This window comes from Aotus nancymaae, unplaced genomic scaffold (assembly GCF_030222135.1).
Source record: "Aotus nancymaae isolate 86718 unplaced genomic scaffold, 86718_ANA_hifiasm-v0.15.2.pri h1tg000059l, whole genome shotgun sequence".
Classification (NCBI taxonomy): Eukaryota; Metazoa; Chordata; class Mammalia; order Primates; family Aotidae; genus Aotus; species Aotus nancymaae.
Window position 1 is genome coordinate 58,318,105 of NW_026988473.1, and position 22,851 is coordinate 58,340,955.

The window sequence follows — 22,851 nt, forward strand, 5'->3', positions numbered from 1 at the left end:
GCTCTAAAACCTATACCATCTCACCATAAACAAACAAAATAATTGTGTTGGGTGTGTTAATAATGCTTCTGATAACAATTTAACTCCAGTTACAAAGCAAAATGATATTCCTTTTTATTACAGGATATACATATATATACATATATATGCATATGTGTTTATACACACATGTACACACACACACACATATAAATGATCCACCAGACATAAATGCTATTGGTTACTAAGTATACTTCTTTTTTAATGTTTAATTGCACAGCTACTAGAGTAGGGCCTAAAAATTTCATTCCCAATTACAGACTTCACAACCAGTACTAACCTAATTCCTGGTTATTGAAAAGCTTGAAAGTTAGAGAAAAATAAAAATGAATAAAGAATAAGGACATACTAGACATGATAAATACATTTGTATGACAAAAAGAGCTAAATAATTATAACAACGGGCATTTGAAATCTACTTTAAACTCAGATTTCTCCACTATTTAACAGTGAGACATTAAATTAGATGTTGATGTTATAAACTTCTAAAAATATAGCCTAAAAAGCTATCTATGCAGACATAATTATCACATATTCTCCATTCAGATAAAATTACATTTGTTTTTTTTTTGCTAGTCATTATATCACTATGATTTTTAATAAACTGTAATATATGAAGATTCTAAAGAATTATAAACCAATTATTTTTAAATGAAATTTCCAAGTAGAACTCAGGTATAGTAAATGAAAAGGAGAGCAGAAGAGTATACACAGTGTTTTCATTTATATACAAAGAGGTATGCATATTATTTTTTGAGGTATGCATATATTTATCACCTATAAGTATTCCATGCAAATATAAGAGATTAAAAATAGTGATTACCTCTGAAGGGGATATTAGACATGGGGTTTCAAGAAGAAAAATGACTTATGTTTACTAGACAGCCATGATACTGTTTGGATATTTTACGTATATATTATTATTATTATTTTTTTTGAGATGCAGTCTCGCTCTGTCGCTCAGGCTGGAATGCAGTGACACGATCTCAGCTCACTGCCACCTCTGCCTCCCAGGTTCAAGCGATTTTCCTGCCTCAGCCTCCCAAGTAGCTGGGACTACAGGTGTACACTGCCATGTCTGGCTAATTTTTTGTATTTTAGTAGAGACGGGATTTCACCGTTTTGCCTAGGCTGGTCACGAACGAACTCCTGAGCTCAAGGAATCCACCTGCCTCGGCCTCCCAAAGTGGTGGGATTACAGGCGTAAGCCACCGTGCCCGGCCATATATTACTTTTTTATGGTAAAAACTAGTTAAGTATTCGTGATGGCTGAGAAAAACCACTACTTGTGTGTCTGTGTGAACAATTTTTTACCTCACAAATGCTCTCCTTTTCCCACTCACAGAAAGCTACTGATAAGATCTGAATCTATAAAACATATATTGGAGTTCTCTAAAATGCAAATTATTGTTTGCTTTCTAAATGTGTGCTCTTGTTTACAATTCATTGATTACTTGGAGGTAGAAGCCTAGTCAGGAAAAAAAAAGAACAAAGACAGTAGGAAAGCTATTTGACTGACCCGCTTTTGAGAAATACTCACAAGAGGCTGGGCGCGGTGGCTCACGTCTGTAATTCCAGTACTCTGGGAGGCCGAGGCAGGCAGATGACCTGAGGTCTGGAGCTTGAGACTAGTTTGGCCAACATGGCGAAACCTTGTCTCTACTAAAAATACAAAAATTAGTCAGGCATGGTTGTGTGTGCCTGCAGTCCCAGCTACTCAGGAGGCTGAGGCAGGAGAATGGCTTAAACCCAGGAGGCGGAGGTTGTAGTGAACTGAGATCACACCACTGCACTCCAGCCTGGGCAACAGAGCGAGACTCCATCTCAAAAAAAAAAAAAAAAAAAAGAAAGAAAAGAAAAAAGAAATATATACACTGATCTACTATATAAAATGAAAATTAATTATTTAGAAAGTAAATGCATTCAATCTGAAATAAATTTGCTTTTAACTACCGTATCTTAGAATCCTAACAATTTTAGTACTCCAAAAAAGTAATCCTGTAGAAAAATCCAAAAGATTTTAGTGACTACTAGCATTTTCTGTACTTCATCAGTAATAAAGCTAATTGTTTAGTATGAAATCAGTAAGCTACAGAATATAGAAAAAAAGCCATGCATTATTTTCAAATTTTACCTGTATACCAAAAATTTTCCTTTAGGCTCTAATCCTATGGATTGCTTCAACTTTACATGGCTGAAATGAAGAAAAGAAATTATCTTCTTACATAATACTTGTGGAGTTTTCTTTTTTCTATATTGTAGATCCATAAGGCCCAAATTCAAAGAAAACATGAAAGACTTGATTTTTTAAAAAACACTTTAAAAAAAATATAACTTCTTACAAACTTTCATAGATGTGAAGAAGGTTACATGCCAGACCAAAATTCACATCAACTCTGCCTGCTATCCAATGAAAGTATTAACATTAACTTATGAAGGACCATTTTGAACATGCCCAAGCTTTTCTGAACCTATTCTGTTCATAACTAGGGACTTCTTAATATTACTTATGTATAATAAATATAAATGTACATAAAAGAGTATAAAAAAAGTAATCAAGTTTGCCAATGAAAAGTGTGTTAGTTTGTCTGCGTTGGTATAAAGGAATACCTGAGGCTGGGTAATTTATGAAGAAATGAGGTTTATTTGGCTCACGGTTCTGCAGGCTGTACAAGCATAGCACCAGCATCTGCTCCACTTCTGGTTAGGCCTAGGAAGCTTTTAGTCATGGCAGAAGGGAAGGATAGCCAGCCTATCACATGGTAAGGGAAGAAACGAAAGAGAGCTGCCAGCCTCTTCAACAACCAGCTCTCACGTGAACTAATATAGTGACAACTCCTTATTATCACCAGCAGAGAACCAAGCTATTCATGAGGGAATCAACCCCATGACCCAACCCACCTCCAACACTGGAGGTCACATTTCAACATGAGATTTGCAGGGGACAAAACAGCCAAACTATATTAAAGTTAACCTGTAAATCTTTCTTCCTGTCTTATAAACCTACTATTTTACTTAGTTTATAAACCTACTATTTTAATAATTTTAACACAATTTGAATCTACTTTATTAGTATTCTTGTACAAAACCTAACAGCTTAAATACACTCAAAAACATGAATTGCATTGTTTAGAATATTGGAACAGATCTAAAAGAACATAATATATATTAAAAATCCCAAATTCAGACTGGGCGTGGTGGCTTATGCCTGTAATCCCAGCACTTTGGGAGGCCAAATCGGGTGGATCACCTGAGGTCAGAAGTTCGATATCAGCCTAGCCAACATGGTGAAACCCTGTCTCTACTAAAAATACAAAAAATTAGCTGGGCATGGTGGCACACCCCTGTAATCCCAGCTACTTGGGAGGTTGAATCAGGAGAATCTCTTGAACCTGGGAGGTGGAGGTAGCAATTTGCACCCCAGCCTATGCAACAAGAGTGAAACTCCATCTAAAAATAATAATCATCATCATCCCAAATTCTAATATTGTTATACAGCTAAAGGGGAGCCAATATACAAAACTGACTCTTTAATAACTCAAATAAATCTAAAGTTGCAAAACTGTACATAACATCTTAAAATGTTACCGACAAAGACTTGTGTCTAAATAATAAACACCAGTTTTATATAACTACAGAGAAAAATATTTTTATTTTGTTTATTTATTATTTTGCCCCCATCTTGAATGAAAGACAAACATATTTTAAAGTTTATTTCTAACCAGAAATTAAAATAGGAAAGTGCAATCTGAAAATCTAAAAGGTAAACACAGCTGACATTTACTTCTGAGGGTAAGCCAATTTGAAGATCCAAGTCTAGAGTCTTGGAGCAGAACAGGTTTTCTAAGTCAGAGGTTTCCTGATTAAGTCCAAAATATATTCATGCTAAACTAATCATTCTTTCCCATTTAAAGGATTTTTGAGCAATTCTAGATTTAATTTCTCTATCTTTAAAAAATTGATAGAAATTAACAGAAATTAATTTGGCTTAGATACAAAACTTGAATATAAAATATATTCATCATAAAAAATGTGATTTGAATAATTGCTTCATGAATACAAAAATCATATCCATGAAATGAAGTACTAAGTACCCCTAAAGTAAAAAATAATTCTTGAAATACATTATTATCATTTAAGGATAATATTAGATATACCAAATTAGTATGAAAAATTAAAATAATGTTAATTATTTTGTTTCAAAAAATACCTAATCTTTTAAAAAAAAAAACTATAATTTTTTTTAACAAAGCACATACATTGAGCTCAACTTTACTGTTCAATGACATAGTCAAACTTGTCTCTATTAAGCTTTAAGTAAAAAATATTTCTCATATAAGGTATCAACATAAAATATTTCAAATGTTGGCTGGGCGCGGTGGCTCACGCCTGTAATCCCAGCACTTTGGGAGGCCGAGGCGGGTGGATCACCAGGTCAAGAGATCCAGACCATCCTGGTCAACATGGTGAAACCCCGTCTCTACTAAAAATACAAAAAATTAGCTGGGCATGGTGGCTCTTGCCTGTAATCCCAGCTACTCAGGAGGCTGAGGCAGGAGAATTGCCTGAACCCAGGAGGTGGAGGTTGCGGTGAGCCGAGGTTGAGCCATTGCACTCCAGCCTGGGTAACAAGAGCGAAACTCCGTCTCAAAAAAAAAAAAAAAAAAAAAAAAAAAAAATTCAAATGTTTATTGTCTTTCTACAAATATTCTGACATATCCTACTTTTCTTGATCAACAAAGAATCCAATTATTGGCTAATGTTCTAAGTAGACCACTGTAGGATAGAAAGATCACTGAAGTATAATTCTAGAAGGCTTGGCCCTGATCTTGAGTCAGCAATTGCTTAGCTAGATAATCCTGAACAAGTCACTTCACCTTCCCTTAGACTTTAAGATTCCAAGCAGATGAGATGATTTTTGAGATTAGCTTTTCAAACTCTACAGGTTTTGTCAGTAAGTGATCATGTGAAGTACTAAGTATACTAAGTTCAAGGGCTCCAGTCAGTATCTATTACTAGCTTTATGACCTTGAAGAGGTAATTTCACTCCAGTATCCTCACCTGTAAAATATAGGAATCATGTTCTACTCTTCTTCCTGGGCATCATGGCCAGCCTCCCTTGGAGCTAAATGAGACCATGTGACAGAGTTGTGGTCACTGGATATAAAAGAGATGTGCACCACCTCCATGCCTAGCCCTAGACCCATTCCTCTACCACTCCTCTTTCCTCATTTACCCATTAAACAGAGAGGACTTTAAGGACCTAGAGGAGTATGTAGCAACAAGGTGGAATAAATGATTTCACGGAGCAAAATCCCCCTCCTTTACCTCCTACCTCATAGACCAGCACTGGGCTGTAACATGAGCAAGAAATGAACTTTCACTGTGTAAGCCACTGAAATTTTGGCATATTTGTGAGGTTTTTGTTTTTATCTTTTTTTTGAGATAAAGTCTTGTTCTGTTGCTCAGGCTGGAGTATTGTGGTGCCGTAACAGCTCACTGCAGCCTGGACCTCCTGGGCTCAAGTGATCCTCCTGCCTTGGCCTCCCAAACTGCTAGGATTATAGGTGTGAGCCACCACACCCAGTGGAAATAATACTTGACTGAAAAGTGAAATATTAGTAGGAGTTGGATTGTGGAGCAAAGAGGGTGAGGAACAAGTTGGGAGTAGAGAGATAATGAGTTCAGTATTAGACTTACTGAGTTTGAAATGATATCTATACCCAGCATGCTAACCATGCTTCCCTCCCCAGTGGTAACCTAGGAAATGAAAATTAAAACAAGATAGCATTTCTCACCTAAAAATGTATTAAGAGTTTTTAAAATGAGTAAGCCCATGGCTGGGGAATGAAAATTAACTCTAGTAACCAAAGAAATAAAAATTAAAACAAGATACCATTTTTTCACTTAAAAATTAAGAGTTTCTACAATGAATATGCCCAGTACTAGGGAATAAGAGTGCATTTATTGCTATGGCTGAGTAAAAAACAACTCTAAACTTAATGGTTTAAATCAATACTTATTATCTTTCATAGTTTCTATGAGTTGGGAATTCAGAAAGGGAACAGCCAGGATGGCTTGTCTGTGTCCTGCTGTAGGCTTGTCTATCTGGCAGTGATGCTGATTGTAGGCTGGGGCCAAGAAGGGGCCATCAAATGGAACACCTACAGAGGTTACTACTTCTTGTGGCCTGAGCTTCCTCGCAATGTTGGGTTCCAAAGGCAAGTATCCCATGAGGAAGCTAGGCAGGTGGAATTCATATTACCTTTTATGGCCTAGCCCTGAAAGGCAGGTTAACTTCCGCTGCACTGTATTTATTTTTATTTTTATTTTTTGGCTTTCTCTTTCTTTATTGGGCACTTTGTAGATATCACGCAGGTGTAAAAGTTATTTAAAAACTGACCAGGATGAAAGTCCTGGTCCAGAGGTCCAAGCCAGAAGCAAAAAGGAATGGGGGTGGTAGGCTGGGGGTACTCCTCCAACATCACCAAAACCCAGAAAATGAGGATCCTGAGCTCCTCCACAGGCTTGGGTCCTTGGGTTAATCTGTAAGTGCCTCAGACTGCATCATATTCAGAGTAAGGTAACCAGCAAGGGGCTGGAGGGAACAGCCAATTGAGTCTAGACATGGACAGACATAACTAGAAGGAAGACAGGAAACAGACAGGTACTGTCCAGCTGTAGATAAGAGAGTGCAGCTACGGCAGGTTGAGGGGCAGGGAAGAGGCAGCAGGAATGGCATTGCAGCAATGCAGGAGTGTAGCCCCAGGGTCCTGTCCTGAGCAGCTGGTCAAGGTAGCATCTGTTAGCTCCCAGATGGAGATCCTGACCCGAACCCAGGTAGAGGGCTCACACGTTGTGGGTCCTCTTTGTAAGCGGGGGCTCCTCATCCACCAGCTTGGACTTAAAGTGCTCCTTGTAAGCTAGGATGTCTCCAGGCCACTTGGTGATTGTCTGCTTCTCACAGACCCAAATTTCCTGTGCAACCTGCTGAATGAGTCTGAAGTCATGGCTGACCAGCAGCATACTACCCTAAAACTCATTGATGGCATCTGTCAGGGCGTCGATGGCCTCAATATCAAGGTGATTGGTGGGCTTATCCAGGAAGAGCATGTGGGGGTTCTGCCAGGCCAGCCAGGCCAGACACACTTGGCACTTCTGCCCATTTGACAAGTTCTGGATTGGGCTCACCAGTTGTTTCCCAGTGAGACCATATCGCCCAATGATCTTCCTCATTTCTTCCTTCTTCTTGATCTCTGGGTAGCATTTCATCTTGTACTCCAAAGGCGAGAGATCTAAGTCCAGCTGCTCTTGTAAATGCTGATGATAATGCCCTATCTTGACAGGAGAGTGTTTTCGGATCGTGCCATCTGTGGGTAGTAGCTCTTCAGTTAGCAGCTTCAGAAGAGTTGACTTCCCTACTCCATTGGGCCCTACCAGAGCCACTTGTATGTCAAGGTCAATTCCAAATTCTAGATTATTGTAGATGCAAGGCCCTTCTTTTGTATACTTGAAGCTCACATTTTGCACCATAATAACGGGTGGAGGGATCTTGCCACGTGGTGGGAAAGAAAATGACAGTGTCTTGTCACTCACGACCCTCTCTGTGAGTCCTGATGCCGTCATTTTCTGTAGTGTCTTCTCCTTGCTCTGGGCCTGCTGGGCCAGCTTGGCACTGCCATGACCAAACCTTGCAATGTAGTTCTTCATGTGTGCAATATGATCTTGCTCCCAGTGAAACCTCTTCATCTGGTTCTCCTCCAGCTCTAGCTATGTCTTCACATATTGATCATAATTACCCATTTAATACTTCAGTTTCTTGTGAATGATGTTGGTACAGACAACATTCAGAAAATCCTGGGAATGGGAGATGAGGACCAAGATGTGCTTAAAAATTTTTAGTTCTTCCAACCACATGCAAGCATCTGGTCCAGGTGGCTGGTGGGCTCATCCAAGAACAGCATGAAGGACCAAATAAAGAGGACTCTGGCAAAGGCAACCCTCATCCTCTAGCCTCCACTGAAGTCTTTTAGCTTCTTGCTCTGCATGGCAGGTGTGAAACCTAGTTCATGCAGGATCCGCAAGACCCTCGTCTCTGCCTTGTCGGCATCCAGAGCTCCTCTAGGCACTGGTAGAGCTCCATGAGCTTCTCACACTCCACATCCTCATGAGCCAGCTGCTCTGCCTCCCTCTTCAGCATGGACCATTCTGTATTGACTTCCATCACACACTGCAAGGGGGTCTTGTCACCAGGGGGCATCTCTCAAGTCAGATGGTAGATGCCAAAGTGCTCAGGGATGAGTACTTCACATTTCCCAATAGCAGAGAGCAGCATGGACTTTCCAATCCCATTTAAGCCAATGAGGCCATAACGGCAGCCTGAGTTTAATCCCAGTTTTGTGTCACTGAGCAGCTCTTGACCATGAAAGGTGAGTGAGAGGTTAATAATGTGAATGTCAGTACTGTTGGGGTGAGAGGTCAGAACAACAGTGACAGCCTGAGCAGCAACTTTCTTCATCTCAAAGTCCTCTAGCTCCTTGGTCAGCAAATCCATTTCTGTGGTCTCTCTGTTACTGGCCTCATTTTTCTCCTCTGCCACCTGTGGTTCTGTGACAGTGTCTCCATTTTCTTCATGTCCTTTTCTGGGCTGCTGTCAAGTTTTCGCAGCCTCCTTTTTTTTGGCTGCCTTCTTTTTGGCCAGGTCAGAGGGCATGATGATAACCCACAGGGAGCTGGGCCTCACCACTCGGCCTATTTTTTTTTTTTTGAGGCAGAGTCTCACTGTCACCTAGGCTGGATAGTGGCGCAAACACGGCTCACTGTAGCCTCTGCCTTCCAGGTTCAAGCAATCTTCCTACCTCAGTCTCCCAAGTAGCTGGGACTACAGGCACGCACCACCATACCTGGCTAACTTTTTAACTTTTTTGTAGAGATGGGGTCTTGACATGTTGCCCAGGCTGGGCTTGAACTCCTAGCATCAAGCAATCATCCTGCCTCAACCTCCCAAAGTGTTGAGATTACAGGCATAAGCCACCACACCTGGCTTTGTATTATATTTCTTTAGGCAGTTACAAAGGTCCACCCAGGTTTCAGCAGAGGGAACGCAGATCCCACCTTTCAATTGAGGAGTGCCAAAGTCATAAAGTTACTTTGGAAGAGCATGTGGAATGGGATATATAGGTGCAGCCATCTTTAAAAAATACAATCTGCCACAGAGGAACTATATAAATCAATACAACATCTCAGATGACAATTTGCCAGTGTTGTAAGTAGCTTAAATATTAAATAGTCTTTGTTTTACCAATTCTACTTCTAGAAATTTATCCCAAGGAAATAATCACGGATGCTTGTTATGATTTAGTTATAAGGATATTCACTAAAATAATATTAATAGTAGTAAAAAAAAAAAAAGGAAGCAAACCACGTTAATAGAAAACTAGTTAATTAAAAAGGCTGCTGTAACAATACATTAAAATAATGTATTAAAAATTACATTAGAATTTTCATATGCAAAAACACATATATTAAGGGGATAAGTATATAAGCCATCTGTGTAATACAATTTCAAATTTGTAAAACTAATACACATAAATGCATAGAAAAATAAAACTAAAAAAATATGATTGTTCCTTGTATCTTTATATGGAAGAATCACTTATGTAATCAAGGAGAAAAGTTTACAGAATACAAATTAACCCCAAACTCATATTAATTTATTTAAAATTTTATTTTATATTTCAGATGTGCAGTTACATAAGTAAATGTGTACCACAGTGTTTTGCTGCACCTATCAACCCATCACCTGGTATTAAGTCCCACAGGTATTAGCTAGTGTGTGTTGTTCCCCTCCCCATGTCCATGTGTTCTCATTGTTCAGCTCCCACTCATAAGGGTAAGAACATGTGGTGTTTGGTTTTCTGTTCCTGTGTTAGTTTGCTGAGGATAACAGCTTCAGCTCCATCCATGTCCTTAAAAAGAACATGATCTCAATCCTTTTTATATTTACATAATATTCTATGGAGATATATATATATTGCATTTTCTTTATCCAGTCTACCATTGATGGGCATTTGGACTGATTCCATGTCTTTGTTATTGTGAATAGTGCTGCAGTGAACATACATGTGCATATATCTTTATAATGGAATAATTTATATTCCTTTGTAATCCCAAACTCCTAACTTGTATATTGATGTTATTCATCAGTTTAAGAAATTTCATAGTAATTATCTCTTTCCTCTCCTTAAGAGATTTCCAGTGAATAGCATGTTAGACCTTTTCCTGTATCATCTTACTCTCATAGCTTCTCTTTTACTCCCCAACTTCCCCTCAACCTTTTGTCATTCCATACTTTGTTCTGAATATTTTTCACTGACCTAGCTTTTCTAGATTGCTAATTCTGTTTGATTCCTCTCTAAAGTGTTGTTAAATTTGTTCACTGAATTCTTAATTTTAGTTATTATATTTCTTCAGTTTCAGAATTTCTATTTTTTAAAACTTACTCTTTTTGTATTATTTTCATATCTCTGCCAATTTTTTTAACCTATGAAATTACTCTTACTTATGATCTCTGCTCAATTTTAATCTTTTTTTTATCTTCTTGATCTTCACAATCTTAGTTATTTTAAAGTCTGCATTTGATAAATACAGGAGCTCTTGAAGGTTAGTTTGTATTCTGTTGTTTCTACAGGTTCTTGTTTATGTTGACTTGTTTCCTTAAATGTCTGGCTATCTTTGACTCTGTACTATTACATTTATATTATTTTTATAATATTATTAGGTATTATATTTGCAATATTACTAGTAGAAATAATTTGGAACCTAGGATGGAGCTACCTCCCTCCAGGACATTTTTGTTGTTGTCTTTTTTTTTTTTTTTTTTTTTGCTTTTCTCAGGCATCTGAAAGCACTAGCAATCCAGATTCACTTTAATCCAATTTCCAGGACATCCAAATGACTCAAAACTGGAATATAGTTTGTACGAGGAGTGTTTACTTTGAGTTCATCAGTATTCACAGGGCAGCCCTTTAGACTTATAACCTAAAGTAAGAGTGTTTTCAGGGTCTCTACCAGCGACAGGTCCTAGATTCCAATTTTTGTCCCTCTATACTAGCAAGGCTAGCAAAAAGACTGCCAACTTTCTTAGCTGCCTATCCTCATCAGTAAATGTGCCCTGGGCAAACGTGGCCCTAAATATAAAACTCAGCTCTCTGAATTTCTGTTTTCTTCTAGATTGTGGCCTGGAATTTCATTCTTCTTCCAGATCTTGAACTGGAAACTCTTGATTCATATTAAATAACACCTTCAAACAGATTTTTTAATCTACATTTTATCTATTTTTTCCAGTTATTGGAGGAAGATTATCCAAATTACCTCATCTGTCATTACTAGAAGCAGAAGTCTTTCTACCATACAACATTGTACTGTATGGTATGGCTTTATTACACTTAACTTACACATACTCAACTATATGTATTTAGTCCTACCTCCCAAATCAATATTAAAATTGTATTTTGTGCATGTACTCCATTATATATAGTACATTACTACATATGTTACATATTCTCATATATTTCTCTATAAGGATAGATACTCAAAATCATATATCTTGTAGTTCTTGGACAATTTAAGGGTTTACAAGGGTGATTTTTAAGTTTTATACAATTTTCATTATTTATTAACTTTGGAATCTAGCTTCTAAGTAAGACAAGACTCCACTATACCAGAAATGTTCTGACATGGAAGTTACCTATTTAAGATACTACAGAACATATTTTTATTCTGAGTAGGAGCTTAAATAAGATAATATCGAGGTTTCTGTCAACTGAGATTCCATAGTTTTGTGCTTAATGTATACCTGCAGACCAGACAAAAGATTTATGGCCTGATGTTTAATGCATATTTTGAAATGGTGAAAATACTACTAACAGGAGAACCTTGCCCATCAGCATGAAAACTACCAAGAAAGGAAACAGTAATATGCTTTTTCTTTTTCAATAAAGCCCAGTTTTCAAATTCTTCTGAAATTAGGCTGCAAGTATGGTCTGACTGCATTCCCTAAAAGTTAAATTCTGTATATCAAGTATATGTCATCTTTACAAGTTATACATATAATCTAAAGGAAAAAGTTATGTACAAAATTATGCCGTAAGCGTTATTCAAAATAGTTTTAAAAATCAGAATACTTTAAGATATCCAGCAAAAAGGAAATGGTTAAATATATTTACCAAGTGAAATATTATGCTGTCAATAAAATTATAATTATGTTCTACATGATAAAAATTACACATATAAATTCAAAAGACAAACTGAGAAAAAACATTTATAATACATGATAAATCAACCAAAGGCTCATTTCTTTAGCATTAAAACAAAAAGGAGAAAAGATTAATAACTCAATAGAAAAGCTAGCAAAAGATATGAAAATAGTTCATAGAAAAGGAAATACAGGTATCTTTTAAGTATATGAAAATATATTCAACCTCACTTACAAGCAAAATAGAAATTAAAGCTAAAATAAAATATAGTTTTTATTTTTCACAATGGCAAAGAAAATATCTGATACTGCATTGTAGAGTCAAGAATCTGAGAAAGCAGGCACTTTTATATATTGTTGGCAGAAGAATATATTGGTGCATACTCTCTGTAAGGCAATTTGGCAATATCTGTCAAAAAATTTTTTTTCTTTTTTTTTTGAGACAGGGTCCCACTCCGTCACCCAGGCTGGAGTGCAGTGGTGCCATCACAGCTCACTGCAGCCTCAACCTCCCAGGCTCAAGCAATCCTTCCACCTAAGCCTCCCAAGTAGCTGGGACTATAGGCTCATGCCACCATGCCTGACTAATTTTATTTACTTTTTGTAGAGACAAGGTCTCCCTATTTTGCCCAGGCTGGTCTCAAACTCCTGGGCTCAAGAGATCCTCCTGCCCTGGCCTCCCAAAATGCTGGGATTACAGGCATGGACCACCGCGCCCAGCCTCCCATGGTGATCTTCATTTAAGCGAAAAATAAAATGAATTTTTAACTGAACAAGAAAATCAAACAAACCTAGGATTCTTAGATATGTCTTGGTTACTTTGAGGAAAGGAAGAAGGGAGGAGAATGGAATCAGAGAGGTGGACATGGGAATTTAAATTCTAATTTCTTTCTTTTAAAGATGTGATTCAAAGTTAGCAAAATATATGATTTAACAAAATGGAAGCTATCATTTTTCCGTCTTTTTAAAAAGAGGGCAGAGATCAATTTGTTAGTAAGTCTGATGACCTTTTTTCCTGATTTTCTTAGAGTAAACATCCTTATGTAAAACATTTATATCTACATTTCTATGAAAGTTTCTAGGATCCCCTCCACAACTCCATTCCATCTCATCCTAATTACATACTGCAGCCAGATTAATCAGCCAAGAATCAGCAATAGAGTTCAATTCTCATTACATCAAATGTAAAAGTTAGAAAGGTTGGGATCAGATCCCAAAGGGCAGAGGAGTTCAAAATCTTCCTAGATTCAAACAGTTCCTCTCTCTACACTTCTCTGAGCCTTTCTTTTAAAGATGTGATTCAAAGTTTGTGTATAGGTTTAAAAAATGGGAATAACTACTATAAACAATCCTCGGGAGGATTAAGAGACTTTCTACATGAAAGCACCTAGTAAGTACCATATTTGGTACATGATCACTCACCTATACTTGTCATAGTAACACAATACATACGCTATACTTAAGAAATCTCTTCATTATTCCTGCATGCCTCCTGCTCAGTTTCATTTCCCTGATCAGTGTCATTTTCCATTTTATTATTCTACTGTGCCCACTTTAAATATTCTGCCCCCACATCCATTATCTATTCATATCCTACTTATCCTTCAAGTCCCAGCTCAAATTCTACCTCTTACAAAAAGTCTTCCTGACTTTGAACTTCTATTACCCTTAAAAGCCAATGTCAGTTGACCACTTAATTTTTGTTTACATTTTAAATTTTACTTTAGTTATTATGAATTACATTAACACATTTCTCTTATTTAAAAAATGCTAATAATACAGATAAAGCTACAGACATCATTGACCATTACTCTCATTCCCAGACCCCTCCTTTAGAGGTGCCGCTTATGGTTTATAATATATTCTTCCAGACGTTTACTATACATCTATATATTTGTAAAATGCAGTTTTGCTTTAACTCTTCGTATATATGGCATCAAATTTTGCATGTTCTTCTATAACTTGCTTATTTCATATATATCTTGCACAGGGCCAAATACTACATGATTTCACTTATGTGAGGTATCTAAAATAGTCAAATTCATAGAATCAAAGAGTGGAATGGTGGTTGCCAGATGCTGGGAGAGAGGGAGGAATGGAGAGTTGCTAATCAAGGGGCATACAGTTGCAGTGAAGCCAGATAAATACATTCTAGAGATATGCTGTGCAGCACTGTACCTACAGTTAAGCATACTGTATTGAATACCTGAAAATCTGTTAAAAGGGTAGATCTCATGTTAAGTGTTCTTACTATAAAATAAAATTTAAAAAATATTTATATATATACCTATGTATCTATATATCTCTTTATATCTATATATCTTGGAGGTCGTTTTAATACATACAGAAGCCATGCTATTGTTTTCACTCCAGAGTGTTCCAGTTTATGTTACCATTTCTTTATTCATGGACACTTAGTTTTCCTCATTTTTACTTATATAAATAATGAAATATTTCAGAGAGAAAATGACATGAAAAATTCTGAAGCAGAAACAACATAAAACCATTACTTATATTAAAGAGGTTTTCTAACAAGGTAGACATTAAAATGTCTTTGAATCAGAGAGATATGGTATTTTTCATTTGCCATATTATAGTCTTCATACTCCTTCAGGCATTAAATATGACAATTTCCATAGTTTTATTTGGTAAGATACTGTTCATTAAATGATTTGGTGTAAAAGATTCTATGAGGATTGGCTCCCTATCTATTCTTCTCCAACTGCATAGATCATTTTCTCCATTAACTCCCAACACCAGAGGGCAGCAGCCTCAGTTCTAATTAGCAGTAATGCAGAGAGCAGTTGACTAATGAAAACAATACTCCTTTAGTAAAATCTGCACTAAATTACTAATCAATCTTTTATTTGGAGGGAAAATATTTCTAAAAAACCCAACAGATAGGAATTAGGTAAAAACAGGTTTCTCCATGAAACAAGCCAATCTTGCTGTCGCTTCAAAAGGGCAGATGAAAGAAATCTGATTTAGATTATCCAAGGATTATCACTGAAATCTGAGCTAATGCAACCAGGTGTGGTGGCTTGTGCCTGTAGTCCCAGCCGCTTGGGAAACTGAGGTGGGAGGATCAGCTGCCGTTAGCTACTATCACACTGCATTCTAGCCTAGGTGACAGGGTGAGACCCTGTTTCTCTACAAAACAAAACAAAAACCCTGAGCTAATGAAATATAGTAAGATTTATATTCTTTTGTTAATTGAATGTATCTCACAAGTAAAACCTGGAAGAATCAAATGATGATAAATTGCTTTTTATTAGATTCTACATATTCTTTCTGATTTTTTAAATAAGAGGAGAGAAACAGGAAAAATATTTTTTTTAATTTTTTTTTTTGAGATTGAGTCTTGCTCTGATACCTAGGCTGGAGTGCGGTGGTGCAATCTTGGCTCACTGCAACCTCCGACTCCTGGGTTCCAGTGATTCTTCTGCCTCAGCCTCCTGCATAGCTGGGATTACAGGCAAATGCTACCATGCCCGGCTTTTTCTGTATTTTTAGTAGAGATGAGTTTCACTATGTTGGCCAGGCTGGTCTCGAACTCCTGACCTCAGGTGATCTGCCTGCCTCGGCCTCCCAAAGTGCTAGGATTACAGATGTGGGCCACTGCATCTAGCCGGGAAAATAATTTTAGATCAAAAACATATCCAAATAGGTTTTCTAATGGCCTTGTAGAAAATTTGAAGTAACTAAACAAAACAGCTTTTATGAAAGAAAAGAAAGAAAGAAAGAAAGAGAAAGAAAGAAAGAAAGAAAAGAAAGAAAAAAAAACAGGGCAAAGAAGTCCTCAAGTAACAAGCAGAAATAGCTAGTCTACCTATTTTGAAACCTGTTAGCTGTGACAGGAAGGGCTTTCAAATATGAATCGCTACTTTTCAAATATATCTAAGGAAAAGGTACAATTTTTCCACACCATCGTCTTTCAGTAATCAATCTACATTTAAGGTTTATCCATCTTTTCGCAGCTTGATAGCTCATCTCTTTTTGTGGCTTGACAGCTGATTTGTTTTAATAACTGAATAATAAATGATATACAACAATCTGCTTATTCATTCACCTATTGAAGGACATCTTGGTTGTTTTCAGTTTCAAGTACATTTTTAATTTGAAGAAATAAAAGTATAAAGACTTTTAGTTCAAGATAAAAGACTTAAACACTTGTCTCCCCTCCCTGAGAACTTATTATAGTGATAGTAAAGGAACAAACGGACTATACCTACGATGTAAAAAGAACTGGAGGAAGGGGTGAGTGGGTACTGAGGAGCAGATGCAATTTCGACAAATTTCTAGAAGACAAAAAGTAGCATGAAGCAAAGCACAATAAGCCCAAACCCAAAATAAGTTGATAACATGCATTTTGTTCTATAATCAAAATGAAATCTTGTCTCTGACACAGATGAACCATGAGGACATTATGCTAAGTGAAGTAAGCTAGTCATAGAAAGGCAAATATTGTATGATGCCACTTATATGAGGTACCTAGAGTAGTTAAATTCATAGAAACAGAAAGCAGAATGTGGGTGCTAGGGGCTTAGAGGATGAGGAAATAGGGAGTTCTTTAATGGGTACAGAATTTCAGTTTAGCAAGATGAAAAAGTTCTGGAGATGTTTTTTTTTTCCCTTAAGATCCATCAATTAATTGTTCAAAATGATGCCCCATTTTAGTTGGCTTCATTTTTAGACCATAACTTAACTTACTCATCTTTGACTTTCCTTGCTTATTTGGGTCCTTCATTCTTTCCTTCTCTCCCTCCCTTCCTACTTTCTTCCTGCCTTCCTCCTCCCTCTCTCCCTTCCTTGGGTAACAGCTTTTTTTCCTTCTTTCTTTCCCTTTTTATGTTGTTGACCAGAAATAACACACCATCTTCACCATATCATTAACACCTTCCAGCTTTTTACTATTTATGGCATAGATGGTGAATTATTTTTCAAGACATATTTCTTGAATCCCAATGTGGATCAGTACACTACTGTGATCTAGGATTTCTTTACATTAGACTTCTGGGGAAGTTATTCCCTGTTAACTTACCTCATAGTTCCTCTTTCTTTTTGCGATGTTTCCTCAACTTTAACTTCTATATTTTCTATTGCATTTGGCAGGGGTGGGGGTGCAAAAATGTTTTTTTCTTAATTTCCAAGAGCTCATTCTTGTTTTCTGTTTCTTTTTCATAACGTATTTATTTGATGGAATAATTATCTTATTTAATCAAAAAACTTTAAGTTCTTGCGTTCCCTGACTTAACTCAGTTTTTTTTTCCTGTATCCATTGCTCTAACTTATTTTTCATGCAGCTTATTTCCTTCTTATAGCTTAATAACATCAATAGGTTTTTAGCCTCTGGCACCCAACATTGCTTTCTGTTTCTGTGTATTTGACTACGCTAGGTATCTCATATAAACTGGTATGGGTTTTCTTTGTTTTTATGTATAGAGTATGTTTTCTCCCAGTCTCCCCTTAAATAGAATGGCCAATGGAAGCTCTGTTAGTTGGACTTACTGTACTGCAAACTTTGCTAGCATTAATTATATTGTTTAAACTTTCAAAAGAATGACTAAAGCTAATACCATAACTATCAAAATTTAGGAGAGAATATGAGTGAATTCTAATTTTTCATAGCATAGGCATATATTTGACAGATAATATCTAAAGTTTTAAAATATATCAAGAAATAGTGGTTCTAGCATATTACTTGGTATTTTCATGATAACCACAAAAATAACTAAAAAGAAACTTAAGGAGCAAACAGGAAAAGAAGGGGCAGTTAGGAACATTGTTTTCCAGTATAACCCCTTCTGTACTATTTTTTAAAATCATAAGCATGTATTTCTTTAAAAAGAGTGCAAATAAAATGATGAAAACAGGAGAAAATGTAGGAAATTTGGAGGTAAAAAGAAAAAAATGAATTTGAATTCTAAAAAGAAAAATTCAAATATTCATTTATATGTACTAAATTTCTTGAACAGAAGGAGAATACTGTTGCCAAGGAGACCAAAGCAACTGTTCAGCTCTTTAAAAAAAAATCCATGGCAATTTATTCCACATAATATTACATCCTACTCCAGCTTTATAAGAGCCAATAAAATGGTTTTAATGAGCGCCTTGGAACTTAGTTTACATGGTCACTAACATTTATTAAACATTTGGTTTATGGAGTCTACCATAGTGATAAGAATACAGTAAAAGTCAGATGACCTAGGTTTGAGTCCCAATGTTACCACTTAAAAGCCACATCTCCTTGAGCAAGTCACTTTTCTTTTATGAGCTTAAGTTTTTACTTGTAAAAATGGGGATAACTACTACCTGCCTAACACACTGTTGTTGTGAATAGCAAATGAGACTTAGAGTATTCTACTTAAGTTGAAACACTACAGAAATAAATTCCAGGAATAAGGACTGGCATTTCCCAAAAGTAATAAAGCCATATGTAGATACTCTGTACTCTTCATTGACTAAATGCCAAATTCAGTATTAGAAAAATGTGAACAAAAAATGTTATATAAACTAGTGTTGTAAAAATTGGATTGAACTAGGTGGCAGATCCAAGCTCCCATCTAGGTTCCCCAACTAGATAATGCCCACAATTTCTTTGGGTCTCTACACAAGGACCCTGGGGTAGACCACCTTTGTAGGGGTATGTCAGGTGTATTTCCCATCGCATAGTGATGATTTGAAAGGAAATTTGGTCACCACCTTTTCTATCTGGGCTACATTAGGAGGGAGGCACAGAATATCATGTGAATGACCTTGAAAAAAACTTCTACTGTTAGATTAATGTTTGAATCACTGGCTTAGATTGAAGTATTTTATTTCCACTTTCAGGATTTTTATTAGCCTACACTACCTTGAACTTTACATGATACTCTTTCTCAACACACACCTATATTTTGAGACCAGAGTGCTCTACTTGCTATTTCTTAAAATGCCATGGCCAATTCCTGCCTCCACATCATTGCTGATATATAGGAAGTTCAACACCTTTGTGGAAACTGCTATAGCAGGCTGAGCTGCTCTGCCCTGTGTCCCAGCTCTATTCCCCATCCAGCCACTGACCCACCCACTTTGCCAGTGCCTAACATCTTACATATAGGATTGCTTTTAAAAAGAAAATTCACAATGGATAGAACAGGACATATTATATTGAGAGAACCTGGCTTCTGGGCCAGCACAACTTGTCTATAATTTGACAGAATGTATGAAAGCACTGAAAGAAAGAACTAGGAAGGAGGTGAGTGACTTAGTCAGCCATAGAGCATAGAAGGAGAGAGCACTGGTAATAGAGTCATCTGTTCACTGCCTGGAGGAGAAATGCCTTGATCCAGGACTTGTTGGGTTCTAGTGGTAGGATAGTCCCATTGCGGAGATGTGTGCATTTACTTATTACAGGTTGATGCTGTTAAATGTTGTGTCATATATCTGACTCCCTGTGACTTGATTTCATGATCACCAAAAATCATCTTTTGACTTCTCTTATGGTGCATCTAGCAAATGCCCTGAATAGAAACAAATCTACTTAGCTATTACATCTGTACCATACATTAATAAAACATTCTGAATTCAGACATCAGTTTCTGTGACACTGAGCACAATGAGTCCATCCTGAGACAAGGTAGGCTAACAAATTAGGCTGAAGGCTGAGGAACTGGAAGGTCACATTCTGGCCTTGTAAATTTACCAACAGAAAGCCACCCATGGAAACTACATGTAGTATTCCAGACTGCCCCAATAAACACCCTGTCTTGCATCGTTTTCTTTTTAACATTTGCACACACACCTGTGTTTATTTAAGCCCTTAAAGACATACTAAAGCCCTTCTATGACCTGGTCTTTACATACCCTTCCTAAATTTTCTATGTACCCTGAGTGACAGCAGAAATAAAAGTTCTTAATACACAGATTAAAATTTTTCTCTCTGTGCTTATCATAGTTCTCCTTATGTTAGCAAGTCTAATTTTAACTAATTCTGAAAGTTCAGCACAAATAACATTTTTTCATAAAGACTTTTCAAAGTACACAAACCAAGACTAAGATTAGTAATTTTAGTGACCAACACAAGTAGCAAATTGCCCTCTGATCAATTTATAACTTATTATATGCATCATCTGAGTCACGAAGAATTGGTGGCATTTGGTAGGTTCCTTTTTTAATTAAATAGGTATTCATCAGGTGTTAAACTCAGTTTCTCTATGTTAAAAACTACAAATGCCATCAATGTGTAATGTAAGAAATGCTGAGTCTGATCTTATTTTACATTTCTGCACTCTAAATTTCAGTGCCCTGAGACATAGTCTAGCTTACCTATAGTATCAATCTACAGTAGACACAGTTTCTCCATTAAATGTATTCTCTCCTATTAAGAGAGGATCAATGAAGAAATTTATTATATTAAATAATAAATTACTTAAATCTACTCCTCTATTAAGGATATTTGCTACTTGTCCCTATTATTTATGCTTTTCCTTACCTTCTATGTTCTTTAAAGATATGATTCATATCTATTTTATCTTTCTGTCTCTCACAGGTTTCAGCCAGTGCCTTATATTCAGAGGCACTTTAAATACAAATTAAAAATTTCTCTTCCACTTTCAATGAAGTTTATCTTCATTCTTTTTATTTTAGTATGTTTTATTTTATTTATTTATTTTTGAGACAGAGTCTCACTCCGTCACTCAGGCTGGAGTGCAGTGTCTGCGATCTCAACTCACTGCAACCTCCGCCTCCTGAGTTCAAGCAATTCTCCAGCCGCAGGCTCCTGAGTAGCTGAGACTACAGGCACATGCTACCTTGCCTGGCTAATTTTTTTTGTATTTTTAGTAGCGAAGGAGTTTCACTATGTTGGCCAGGCTGGTCTTGAACTCCTGACCCCACCCAGGTGATCCATCCGCCTCAGCCTCCAGAGTGCTAGCATTACAAGCGTAAGCCACCATGCCTAATCTCTCTTCATTCTTTTTATATGTATCCTGTCTTCTAATGAAGTCTTCCTTGAACATCTCAGTCTGCAGTTTACTCCTACTTTTGAACTATAGGAACTGACTACCTATAAACCATTTAATTGCCACCAAAACTACTCTAGCATTATTATTTTATGTGTATTTCATAGGTTTCTTTAATATTTCAGTATATCCCAATAATACATAGGCATAGAATGGACAATGGAGAAATATAAATTCATTCAAACAATCTTTTAAAAATCATTCAGGGGCAGGGTGTGGTGGTTCATGCCTACAATCCCAATACTTTGGGAGGCTGAGGTGGGAGAGTTGCTTGAGGCTCAGAGTTCAAGACAAGCCTGGGCAACACAGACCGCATTTCCATAAAAAAAATTTTTTTCTAAATTAGCTGGGCATGGTGGCTTGTGCCTGTAGTCCCAGCTATTTGGCAGGCTAAGGCAGAAGGATCACTTGAGCCCAGGAGTTCAAGGCTGCAATGAGTGCATGAGCTATGACTGTGCCACTGCACTCCAGCCTGGACAACATAGCAAGACCCTGTCTAAAAATAAATAAAATCAATCAGAAGACTCATTAGTAAAAGTATAGTTAAAACTGGCATCTAAAGAGAACAAAAAGTCTTGCTACTCCACGTGTGGGCCACAGACCAGCAGCAGTAGTATCACCTGGAAATTCATTCTTAGGAAATTCATTCAAAATCTGAGGCCCCACCCCAGGCCTCCTGAATCAGAATCTATATTTCAAGATCCCCAGGTGATCTGTAAGCACATTAAAGTTTGAGAAGCATTGATTTAGGCAGTAGAGGAAGAATTATTCGTCCAATATACATATGGCCAATTAACACTAAATGCCTCCTTATAATTGCTTATTTCTTGGTCTTCCTCATCTGCTAACTGAGGCTTGTTGAGGGCAGGAACCTTTTCTATTTTCCTCACAAGTGTTTCCTGGTTCTAACAAGACCTAGAAAACGCACTCGGCACTCAATATTTTTTTGCTGAATGAATGACTGAACAAAGTAAAAACAAAACTTTCAGAAAGAGAAACCTTAAGGAAATTCATTTGTACAACATGTCACATTCTACCACACAAATATCTTAATTCAGTGTCATTAATTCCATTTTAAATGTGCTGCCTTCTCTACTTCAACAAAGGTAGTATTTTATGCACTTGACAAAGCAAAAGCTTGGATTATCTTCCTCTGTTGGGGACACAAGGGACCTCTTTTACAAGTAAGACAGCTGCATTTTAATTCTGATTGTCACAAATCCATCCCAAATGCCTCCACAAGGTTTAATTACCGCAACAACTTGGAGGTGGGGGCAGAGGTTGGGTGAGGAGGTGTTGATAGAGAAGTAATGGTTAAGGCAAAAACAATCCTGTATCAAGAGTATCATATGAAAACCTGGAAAACACGGGTTCCTTGAACAGAATAATTCCAGAAAATAGCTGCCGGTAAGGGAAAGAAGAGGTAAGCGCCTTGCCTCTCGCAAGAGCGAAAGGTGATACTAGAAAATACCAGGGAGTGATAAAAGACCAGCGACAGAAGGAGGAAACACACCAGACCAGAACTACAGCGGATAGCGGTTAGAAACGCCCAGT

General features: G+C 37.0%; 1 protein-coding gene and 1 pseudogene across 1 annotated transcript in view; both read right to left on the reverse strand.

Annotated features, from left to right (window-relative positions):
- PGM2L1 (phosphoglucomutase 2 like 1) overlaps positions 1-22,851 on the reverse strand; it is a 58,435-nt gene that overhangs the window by 34,786 nt on the left and 798 nt on the right. The gene's annotated exons all lie outside the window — the stretch shown is intronic.
- LOC135270117 (ATP-binding cassette sub-family F member 2-like) lies at positions 6,016-22,559 on the reverse strand (annotated as a pseudogene).